Source organism: Coenobita brevimanus, chromosome 34 (genome assembly GCF_032717465.1).
Source record: "Coenobita brevimanus isolate Jiangsu-jjx chromosome 34, ASM3271746v2, whole genome shotgun sequence".
Classification (NCBI taxonomy): Eukaryota; Metazoa; Arthropoda; class Malacostraca; order Decapoda; family Coenobitidae; genus Coenobita; species Coenobita brevimanus.
In genome coordinates, this window is record NC_136987.1 from 3,065,485 (window position 1) to 3,077,984 (window position 12,500).

The 12,500-nt window shown below is 42.8% G+C and overlaps 2 protein-coding genes across 4 annotated transcripts in view; one reads left to right on the forward strand and one right to left on the reverse strand.

The window, feature by feature from the left end:
• atl (atlastin GTPase) overlaps positions 1-12,500 on the reverse strand; it is a 133,495-nt gene that overhangs the window by 61,104 nt on the left and 59,891 nt on the right. The window lies entirely within an intron of this gene.
• The window catches only part of Pus10 (Pseudouridine synthase 10), an 82,426-nt gene continuing 77,592 nt past the window's right edge, over positions 7,667-12,500 (forward strand). Inside the window, exons 1-2 of one of the 2 annotated variants that reach the window (XM_080269579.1) lie at positions 7,667-7,697; positions 8,991-9,104. The gene's annotated coding sequence lies outside the window, so the exon portion shown is untranslated. Of the gene's footprint in view, positions 7,698-8,819; positions 9,105-12,500 lie in introns of those variants that run through there. The other variant, XM_080269578.1, reaches the window with a different exon arrangement.

Genomic DNA, 12,500 nt, shown 5'->3' on the forward strand with positions numbered 1-12,500 from the left:
CAGAACTCAGGTACCGGTATTGTACGAGACAGCTCAATATCTCCGCAAAACACCGATAAGTCTGTGGTATAAAAACTGGGTCTTTTTTTCAGGGTCTTCATAAACACAAGTTGATGTATAAAGAAAATTTCCGGTGAGCACATAAAAGGTCAATTGATGAGGTCAGGTCAGGATCCCAGACTGCGTAATTTCAGTGGATGAGGTAACACTATCAGGTCATTAAACAAGGTCAATAAAGGTCACTCGGTTAAATATATTCAAGGTGTTAGTAGAGGAATGGTCTGAGCAAGGGAACACAAGGCACCTCCACCCATGATGCTGGTTGTAATGGAGGCAGCGAACGCCCACACCTTGATCGACATTCGCTCACCTTTTTGCCAATATCCAGGTGAAAATCGAGATCATTCACCTTTCGGACAGCTTTTTACACAACACATCAGTACCGTAAAAGAAATATCACAGTTATTTACATTTTTTCATTACAGCATCGTAGTATTCTGGTTTAAAATCCATAAACAGGACCAAGGATTCGTGACTGGTTTGGTATGGGGGTCACACGAGAGAGGTGAGAGGGGAAAGGTGCGTGGGGGTTGAGGCAAGTGAGAGTGCGTGTGTGGGTGCGTGTGGGGTGTGTCCTTTCTCTGCCACTGCTCCAGGCAAACTGTCAGCCAGACTAGACCCCTCTTACACCACACGCCCCCCTCCCCCCTCCGTCTCTCGCCACCCCCACCATCTCTCTCTCCCCGTTAACCCCACATCCGCCAAGCCTCACGTGCGCCTTCCCTTCCTCCCTCTACACCTATATTTTCCTTCCCTATATCACCTTTCTCTCCAACCAACTCTCTCCCTTCCTCCCTCCCGCCTCAGCAAAAATCGTCCTTCCCTCCCTCCCTCCTGTCAAAACCATCCCTGCCTCCCTCCCCCTCCACGCACCTTCTCCCTCCTTCCCGTATCATCCTTCCCTATCTGAGTCATGCCTCTTTTTTGTGCCCTTGAATGTCTTTTTATTTTTTTCCCCCTCGGGCTTCTAGTCTTTGGTTCTTTCATCCTGGCATAAAAAAGAAAATCCAGTCGAAGCCAAATCCTCTCTCTATTTTTTTCCAGCCAATACCATCCCTCCCTAAGTGCCCCTCCAGTCAATACCATCTCCCTCTCCTTTTCCAGCCAAAAATAATCCTCCCTTTCTTTCCCTCTAGCCAAAGCCATCCCTCCGTCCCTATCCATACTATCCTTCTCCCTCCAATCAACACCATCCCTCCCTCCCTACCAACCAACACCATCCTTCTCCCTCCAACCAAAGCCATTCCTCCCTCCATCCACATCCTGCCTCCTCCATTCCCACCATCCACCTTTTTCTGCCGCTCACTTCACACAACACCGCCACTCCCTTCTCATACCATTTCTCCCCCTCTCTCTCCCGCTCTCTTCCTCCTCCATCCCTACGTTCTTCCCTTTTCTATCCACTCACAACCTCTCTCCCTCTATACCCTATTTCCCCTCCCTCTCCACTCGCATCCTTCCTCCCCCAATCCCTACCGTCCCTCCATCCCTCCCATTCTACCCGAATCTCCCTCACTCTCCACTCGTATCCTTCCTCTCCCTTCATTCTCTCCTTCCCTATCCACTCACACCCTCCCTCCCACTCTATCCACATCCCCCTCTCTTTCCACTCAGATCCTTCCTCCTCCATTCCTCCCTTCTTCCCTTCCCTATCCACTCACACCCTCCCTTCCTCTCTCTCTCTTCACCCACACCCTCTCTCCCTCTCCACATCCTTCCTCCTGCACCTCACTATCCATCTCCTCTGTTTGCTTCACATCCATACCATCCCTTTTCCTCTTTGTCTTCCCTTTGCATTCCTATAGACTCCCTTTATACCTATTCACAATGCTTATCCATCTTTATCAGTCCCTCCACCTCCACCCAACCTATTTATATTTCCTTCAGTGATATTTCTGGAGGGGGGAAGAGGAAGAGGAAGGCCAAGGATGAGATTCAGGGATGGAGTGGAGAGGTATATGAGAGAAGGGGGTATAAGCTGGGAGCAGGGCAGCAAAATAGCGGGGGACAGGATGACATGGAGGCGATTTGTTTGTGGCCACCTCTTACGGGATTAAGGCGTCTGGCAATAGACAGATTGATAGATATTTCTCCCTGTTATTCCTCTATCTTTCTCTAAATACACTGACTCTATCCTACCAACAAACTAGCTTATTTATTTCTTATCATTGCTGACTTCTCTCTCATTCTCTCTCTCTCTCTCACACACACACACACACACACACACACACACACACTAACAAAAACTTTCTCTCTCTCCCTCTCTCTCTCTCTCTCTACCTGGCACCATATCAAACTACCTGAAGCCTCGCCAGATTAATACACCATTTCATCGTCATAGTTATCCATAAACATCAAGCCTGCCAAAGCCTAGCCAGCCCCGTAGAAGAGAAAAATAAATCTGTCTATATATCTTTATTATTTTTAACGTCAAAGTGTTATATGTTGCTTAGTTTGTAAAGAAAAATAACAGTGGTGATGATGATGCTAATAATAATAATAATAATAATAATAGTGATGACCGTAGTGATGATGGTGAAGATGATGACCAAGGTAGTGATGGTGGTGATACTGACATGATGATGATGATACACTAATAATAATAATAATAATAATAATAATAATAATAAAAATAATAATAATAATAATAAGACAAAGCTAGCATAAACAAAATACGTCCTCGGACTGCAAGGATTACTCCCAATTTCGTGGATATGCACTGACAACTCGAGAGAGAGAGAGAGAGAGAGAGAGAGAGAGAATGGTTTAGTATAGGGGTCTGTGGCGATTGTAAATATGCCTAAAACTCTGCTTCATCTGAGTTAATACTACAGAATATAACATCTATCATCACTACTACCATGATTCCCTATTTGTTTTTCTCACCCCACCCCGTCTCTCTCTCTCTCTCTCTCTCTCTCTGTAGGACACTGCTTTGGCATTACAGTGTGGCAAAACATACCACACCTATAACACTGCTGTACTTCAACTGGGGTAACATTACAACATCCGACCTATAATCTTTTTACTCTAACTTGGCCTAAAACTGCCGTGTCTCATCTTGAAAGCTGAACTCAAAAGTGATTTTATTTACCCTGAGAGAGACATATAACTGAAGCGATTTATTTTTATTTATCTCTTCAGTATTACAAGTCTTTCCCTAAACACACACACACACACACACACACACACACACACACACACACACACACACACACACACACACACACACACACACAAACATATGGAGGTGGCAAAAATTAACTAAACTACTTTCACCTTAACTTGTCCCAGATTTTCGTCCCTTTGCAGTCTATTTCAAGTCAGTGGCAGAACAACATAATACTATGGCTCTACATTCCTTCCATAGCACTTCTTCATGATTAGCATCCTTTCTAGTGTTAATCCATGGTTATAATTCAGCATTCACGATGGGAGGACAGCAATTTTAGGCCATGTTACAGTAGAAGAAGGCAGCATACGTCATCGAGGTGGAGGTGGTAATGGAGGTGGGTTGAGAGGGAGTGAGTGGTAAGCAGATGGCACAGATTGACAAGGATCCACTCACAGCCAAGAGCTACTCCTTGACAGTGCCCGCGCCCTCAATGTTGACACTCAGGCCGTCTGCTTTACTGCCAACACTACTTACTGATCTCTCTCTCTCTCTCTCTCTCCCTCTCTCTCTCAAATGGCATCATCACTTTAATTTGGGAGGTACATAATGACTATGCCTTATTGTACGAAAAAAAAAGAAAGAAAGAAATGTCTCTCTTAACAACACGAAACCACAGTCATTACGTTTTTGTACCGACTTCTCATCCTCTTCATTACCCTTCATCATCATAAACAGAACAGTTACATTTCCCATCCTTAATCGTACTACATAATACCTAGCCATTCATAAATATTCTTTGGGTTACCCTCCTGATCGCTCTATGACAATGACACATCCCTATCTTTATCGTATGCATTACCACACACCACAGCGACCTTAAATATACTACTACCACTACCACATTAGTATACACTGCACCATCACGACCACATCGATCTGGCATACACTACCACCACCACCACATACCACACCACCACTATATAGCCTCCCTGCCACCCACACTACTACTACCACACCCATCTTATCTCTACCACCGACACCACCACTCCTTTTGTGTATGTGTCTTGTTATTCAGTGCCGTAAATGTATTTTTTAAACGAAAGAATTATTCTCTGATGCTGACTTTTTTTTTTTTTTAAATCAAGATACTTTTAACCCGACTTTTACCCCCCCTCTCTCTCTCTCGCGCACACACACACACACACACACACACACACACACACACACACACACACACACACACATTTCAAGCATGTGTATGTATCAAGCTTTATGTATATCTGCCTATCAAACCATCTCTCTCTCTAACTCTGCACATACACACACAAGTACTGTATATCCACCCATCCTATAGGTGCAAAAATAAATCACAAAATAAATAAATGATAAGAGTCTCCAATTAGCCCACCGGTACACCCCCCCTCCCCCCAACACCACACACAGGCAGGGAGAAAGACAACAGGGAGGAGCGACACTTAACACAATCTCTATTAGGCAGCAACATACCCGCCTTCATGCATGACTCCTTAAAACACACACACACACACACACACACACACACACACACACACACACACACACACACACTAGTAACAATCTCTATAAGGCAGCAACATACCCGCCTTCGTGCATGACTTCTTAACACACACACACACACACACACACACACACACACACACACACACACACACACACACACACACACACACACACTACTAACAATCTCTATAAGGCAGCAACAGACACACACACACACACACACACACACACACACACACACACACACACACACACACTAGTAACACACCCTCTATTAGGCAGCAATATATCGACCTTCGTGCACGACTCCTTAAAACACACACACACACACACACACACACACACACACACAAAACCAGACATTTAGGGATTTACAACACTGTGTTATATCCAATTTATGCTCCATTCTTTTATAAATCCCTGAATACAAAACACATTCAACTAACACAATATAACGACTATAAACACAATCTCAATTTACACAACATTAATAAACACAACCTCTATTAGGCAGCAAAATCGCATCCTTCATGAATTAAACTACCACATAACTCAGCCACACCATAAACTACACTTTTCTTCCTCTAACTTGCCCTAAAACTGCTATCTATCCATCTTCAGTGCTAAGTTATAACAGATCAACACTTGAATACGATGTTAATCACGAAGAAGTGCTATGGGAAGGATGTACAGCCACAGCACTGTTTTTTTTCTACCAATGAGCTATGTGAAATAGGATGCAAAGGGACGAAAATCTAGGCAAAGCTAGAGTAAAATGAGTATAGACAGTTTATATCACGGGATTGCAGTCAGTTCGTCAATAATTACACCTCATCCTTCGTGCATTGACTCCTAACCACCACAAAAAAACACTTACACGAATACCAGGGAAGTTTACGATTAATAACACGATATATATCTTATGTAATGTTACTCTGGAGCATTTCTGAACCATGAAGTCCTTTTCACTTTCATTCTCTCCATATTTTATTGACCTTATGAAAGCTTTGTCGAATCTGTGGGATTAGATACAACCTAAATTAAGCTCTTCAATACCAGATCTTTCCTTAGGTAAAAAGATTCACCTGGAAATTGCAACGATAAATTAAACTGCAACTGTAGAGCAGGTTAAAGTCTGCATTAAAACCTTCAATAAGATAGCCTTCCATTGTTAAATACATTCGCCTAGAAGTTGCACGGTGAACCTAAAAAAAAATGCAACCGTATAAAGGGTTAGATTTAAAGGTTTTCACTGCTATGGGGAACAGTACGTTATATTTCACTGCTGTATATCTATGTATCTATTGCCAGATGCCTTAAGCCCGTAAGGGGTGGCCACAAACAAATCGCCTTCATGTCGCCCTGTCCCCCACCATTTCATTTTTTTTTTTTTTTGTCCGACTCTGGGCACAGTACTATAGCCCTGTATTTACCTGGCTATAGTACTGTACTTGGCATCAGACAGACCTGACTTCAGAGATTACTTGGCATCAGAGAGATCTAACTTCAGAGATTACTTGGCATCAGAGACCTGACTTCAGACATTATTTAGCATCAAAAACCTGACTTCAAAGATTACTTGGAATCAGAGAGACCTAACTTCAGAGATTACTTGGCATCAAAGAGACCTGACTTCAGAAATTATTTGGCATCAGAGAGACCTGGCTTCATTGAGACCTGACTTCAGAGATTACTTGGCATCAGTGAGACCTGGTTTCAGAGAGACCTGACCAGTGATTACTTGGCATCAGAGAGACCTGACTTTATAAGAGACCTGACTTCAGAGATCCCTTCTGGTTAAGAGATAAAAAACAGTCCCTATTTCACCCTTCAGTATAAATATATCTTGCAAAATATATTCTTCTCATTACCACACTATTATATTCACTTTCACGCCCCTCGTACTGAAAGGGTTAACTCTGCTTGTGCCTGCATTCTCGTCCATTAAGGAAACGCCCTAACACCCCTTCCTAAGCGATTTTGTTTGCCTATGATACGCCACTATGGTCTTTTGTGTTGCTTAAGTCATTCCAATATGCCCATACTCTGCACAACTAAGGTACACGTGATATTAACTAGCCGGATCCAAAAACTAAATCGCCGACGAAGAGGTGTTAGGGAGCTTCCTTATCCAACAAGATCTGGGCCCCACACTAATAAATTTCTGGGTATTTAAGAGCACTATTCACACCAAACAAATTTACTAATGATTCATATTCTTCCGGTATTCCTGATATATTAACAGGTGCTTGCCTCACACCATTCATTCTGGCTCATGATCCAACTCTTCACGTGTTTCTGATTATGTGGTACCCACATAACATCATATGTATTCACATTTTCATGAATTTCTAACTATTAGCAGATGCCCTCTTTAATGCAAAACAAAATACTACGACTCAAGATGCATTGCATGACACTTCATGGCTACTGCTATTCTCTTGTGTTAATCTGTTACAGCTCAGCACTGAAGATGGCGAAAAGTCAATTTTAGGCCATGTTAAAGAAGTATGACTCAGCATTCATGATGGCGAGATAGTAATTTTAGGTCAAGTTAATGCACATTCAAGACAGAGATGTCAATATTATGTCAAGTGAAAAAAAAATAAAAGTACAGCCCAGCATTAAAGATAGAGCTGCCAATTTTAGGTCAAGTTAAAATACATTCAAGATAAATAGCTTTCAGTTTTAGGCCATGTTAAAGTATACTCAAAATAGAGAGCTGTGAATTTTAGGTCAAGTTAAAGTAACAATAGTACTGACATCTTAAGGCTTACTATAAATACTCTTGATCGAATAACCAAGACACAACGTATACTTTCCTGTGCCAAATACACTCGTCTAAGTATACGTGATTGCACCAGTGTTGGCAAGGGGTGTGGGGCACGGAGGATAAGGAAGGTGAATGGTATTGAAGCCTGCAGTGACACGTGTAGCGCCGCGAGTGGTGGTGCGGTGTGGCGTGGAGTGGTGTGATGTTCAAGTGAGGGTGTGGTGTGGTGTGGTGTGGTGTTAAGTGAGGGTGTGGTGTGGTAAAGCAGTATAGTGTAGGGTACATATGGTGTGGTGTGGTGATGTGATGTGAGATAATGCATAGTTTGGTGCTACGTGATGAAAAGATGTGATGCGCTATGATGAACAGATGTGGCGTGATGTGATGCGGTGTGGTGTAATCTGGTAGTATGATCGGTGTATAAGTAACGGTGTGGTGTTTTTACCAGTACATAACTAGGTCAGACGGTAGACCTAATTTCTGGGTTCAGAGAAAACGATACTCTCGCTTGTCTGCGTTGCATCTTCTCTTCTTTTAAAAGGACTTCCTGAGAAAGTCTGCCCACGGGCCTATTAGTCTGCTCTCTCCCTCTCTCTCTGGCAGGCATACGATAGAAAAAATGGCGCATATGACCTAACAACGGGTGCCAGAGATATATTTACAGTAAAGTACAGTACGCTGTGATTATATATGGCCACCAAAAACCATATTTCTGATGGGAAAAATGAAATAAGTGGTACCTGATAATTATTAGACGTTTTTACCCGAGAAAACAATCACGAAATTGGGGAGTAAGAGTGAAAAATAAACAGAAACAAATACTACTACTGGCAACTCCAATATGTGAAACTAGAGCACAATCGTTGTTTGTTTCTGTAAATCTTTCTTTAATATACCAACACACCTTTGAGTAATGGTGTGGTGACTAACGTAGTGTAGTGCTGGTGTAGAATAAAATAATTTCGTTTAAGCGGCACGGTGAACTGAGAGAAGGACATCTATATTGAACAGTCCTTATGGTAACTCGTTTGTTTACATATCGGACCTGACTCTGTGATTCTGTTCCCGTTGGTTTACATCTCGGACCTGACTCTATGGCTCTGTTCTCGTTTGTTTACATCTCGGACCTGACTCTATGGCTCTGTTCCCATTTGTTTACATCTCGGACCTGACTCTATGGCTCTGTTCCCGTTTGTTTACATCTCGGACCTGACTCTATGGCTCTGTTCCCGTTTGTTTACATCTCGGACCTGACTCTATGGCTGTGTTCCCGTTTGTTTACATCTCGGACCTGACTCTATGGCTCTGTTCCCGCTTGTTTACATTTCGGACCTGGCTCTATGGCTCTGTTCCCGCTTGTTTACATCTCGGACCTGACTCTATGGCTCTGTTCCCGTTGGTTTACATCTAGGACCTAACTCTATGGCTCTGTTCCCGTTTGTTTACACCTCGGACCTGACTCTATGTTTACAACTCGAACTTGACTTTGACTCTGTCCCCAAGTCAACTCCGCAGCAGCAACAAACCTTATGTAATCCATCTGGAGTTTCACCCAACACCAAAGGCTACTCCTCCAAGCATAGCACAGAGCAAAACATGAACAGCGTCTAAACCCAGGTATTGTGAGTATAATGACAGGTGTGTGTGTGTGTGTGTGTGTGTGTGTGTGTGTGTTTTACTTCACAATGGAGATCAGAGACACATTACTGGAAACATCAAATTACTGACATGATAACCAAACAATACCTTCTACACTTTTATTATTTATATTCGATAATCTTACTACCCTCAAAAGATTTTATCAAACTTACGTGAAGCCCAACAAAGGAGGAAAACAGAAGCATCCTCCATCAACCCTTCACTATAATAACGTTTCTGTAATTCCTGCTTCCGCCTAACAAATTCATTCTCAGTCGTAAAGCCTCCTGTTGGTGAAGAGTCAATGTGCATCCGATAGCGTTTATACAGACTCGAGGCCACGGAAAGCAAGTGATGAGCTAACGTTGGGGTGAGCTTGACTTCTCTGTGGAATAGGAAAAACGTCTCTAGTGATGGAGTGTTGTTGTGTGGTGTGCTGGAGTGTTGTGGTATGCTGGGGTGTGGTGGAGTGATGTGGTGCTGGTGTGGTGTGGTGTGATGTGGCGTTCAAATGGTAGTGTAGTGCTCGAGTGATGGTGAATATGGTGCTGATGTGGTGTATGTGATGTGGTGTAATGAGGTGTAGTGTGCTGTAATGTGCTGTGGTGTAGTGTGGTGTGGTGTGGTGTTAAACAGATGGTGTGATATGCTAATGCTGGTGTGATGTGTTGCTAGAGATGGTGTGATGTGGTGTTAATGCTGATGTGGTGTGGTGTGGTGTGGTGTGGTGTGGTGTAACGGAGACGTAATAGCACCGAACCACACCCACTAACACTCAATCTTAACCCGGTTCTCTTGCACTCAATCTCTCTCAGGTCAGTTTCCTCCGCCTGAAAAACAATACTGTCTGGTGTGTGTGTGTGTGTGTGTGTGTGTGTGTGTGTGTGAGAGAGAGAGAGAGAGAGAGAGAGAGAGAGAGAGAGAGAGAGAGAGAGAGAGAGAGAAATACTACGGTACTACATCCTTTCCATGGCACTTCTTCGTGACTAGCATCATATTCTAGTGTCAATCTTTAGCTATAATCTCAGCATTCAAGATGGAGAGATGGCAATTTTAGGCCAAGTTTGGGCGAAGAAAGTATACAAAACAAGACAGATGATCAAGCAAAACGATACTCTTTTCACCTTAACCTGGCCCAAAATTACCACCTCACCATCTTGAACGCTGAGCTGTAACAAGAGATTAACACTACAGCAAGGCACTAGTCACGAAGAAGTGCTTTGGAAACGATGTGTGCCTCAGCAGTATTGCTTTATTCAGCCTTAGAGCTATGTGAAATAAGCTAAAAATAAGGAGAGAGGGGACGGAAATCTGGGTCAGGTTAATATAAAAGGAGTATAGTATTCAGAACTAGTCACGAAGAGGTGCTATGGAAACGATGTGTGCCTCAGTAGTATTGCCTTATTCAGCCTTAGACCTATGTGAAATAAGCTAAAAATATGGAGAGAGGGACGAAAATCTGGGCCAGGTTAAGATAAAAGGAGTATAGCAATCAGGCAGCGAGTACACCTGGAAATGGATCAGAGAGGAAGCTAAAAATAACGGGAGAGGGGACGAAAATCTGGGCCAAGTTAAGGTAAAAGGAGTGTAGCATTCAGGCAGCGAGTACACCTGGAAATGGGTCAGAGAGAAGAATATATCATACGAGGAAGAATATATCACACGAAGAGAGTTGCTGGTCACTTCTAAATGGGTTCCTGTAGACCAAATGACATGCACTATCTGTATGAACTCTACCGGACGCCTGGGTTCTCTCTCTCTCTCTCTCTCTCTCTCTCTCTCCACAATGGCATAATATTATGTCTGAATTCCATCGGACGTTTGGGTTATACTTCAAATTTCGAAAATATCACTCATTTTCAGTCTCTCTCTCTCTCTCTCTCTCTCACACACACACAAACTGAAATCGAGGCTCATACATAATCCCGAATGACCTAGTTTTGAGTTCATATCACACACGCACGCACACACACAAACACACACACACACACACACACACACACACACACGGAAGTCGAGGCTCAGACACAACCCCACATCACCTAGTTTTTCGAGAATTCATACCTAAAATACACACACGATAATCTGGGAAAGAAGACTGGCCTCATTCTCCACATTCCCCTCCCACACAAGACTGATTCATCCTGTTATATAATTAGCTTATGGGTTAGGGAGAGATATTACATCATTATTATTATTATTATGATTATGATTGGCGTCAGCAACAGCACCATTTATCGCCATTATTACTCATACTACTACTACAACTATTACTACTACTACTACTACTACTACTACTAATACTCCCACTACTACTACAACTACACCTTCTAATAATAATAATAATAATATCTGTAGTTTACCCGTCAGCCAGAGGGAGAAAGACAAAAGACGAACCCACAGATATTGCAAACCTGTTATCTGCTGATACTACACACACACACACACACACACACACACACACACACACACACACAATGAAAATCGTGCCTGTAAATTAAATAGTAATAAGCGTGACAGGGGTAAACAGGTGCTGTGCAATTCTCTTTTACTGGGGACTGAGAGTTGGCATAATGTGTATGTGTGTGTGTGTGTGTGTGTGTGTGTGTGTGTGTGTGTGTGTGTGTGTGTGTGTGTGTGTGTATATTCTTTATTTATTTGTTTGTACATAAATAGACATAAATTGATGGACAGATACACAAATAAATAATTAAAAGATATATGTGTACAACGAGAGAGAGAGAGAGAGAGAGAGAGAGAGAGAGAGAGAGAGAGAGAGAGAGAGAGAGAGAGAGAGCCTTATCAAAATCATATCTGGGGGTACCATGAATGTGATGGCAAAGGCATATTTCTCTACTTCAATATTATACATTTTTGTCTCACATAATGCTCGATTAACATTATTACATTTTTCTACATACATTAAGAGTTTGTTGGTATGAAGAGACAGGACATAACACCAAGACGTGCTTCAAATATCTCCCATCAGTGTTTCGAATTAAAATCTAGGGCACCACGGAACGGAAAGCAACTGCCATGCGACTGGGCCACCCTAGTTCCTTACGGTACTCTGTTTAAAAGCACTACTGCATGGGAGGCGACCGCGACACCACTGAACCACCATTATGCCTTACGGTACCGCGTTTAATTGCTCTCCCTCAACTTTACACCAGGTCTCCCTCAGGCATTTCTTACGTGACTTACCCCTCCCCCCATTCTCTGTCTATCCGTCTGTCTGTCTGTCTATCCGTCTGTCTGTCTGTCTATCCGTGTCTGTCAGTCTATCGTATCTTTCTGCCCATCTGCTTGTGGAAGAATCTCAAAAAGTTGCTACCGGACTTCCATTAAATTTGATGGATACGTGGCCAGTGTGTC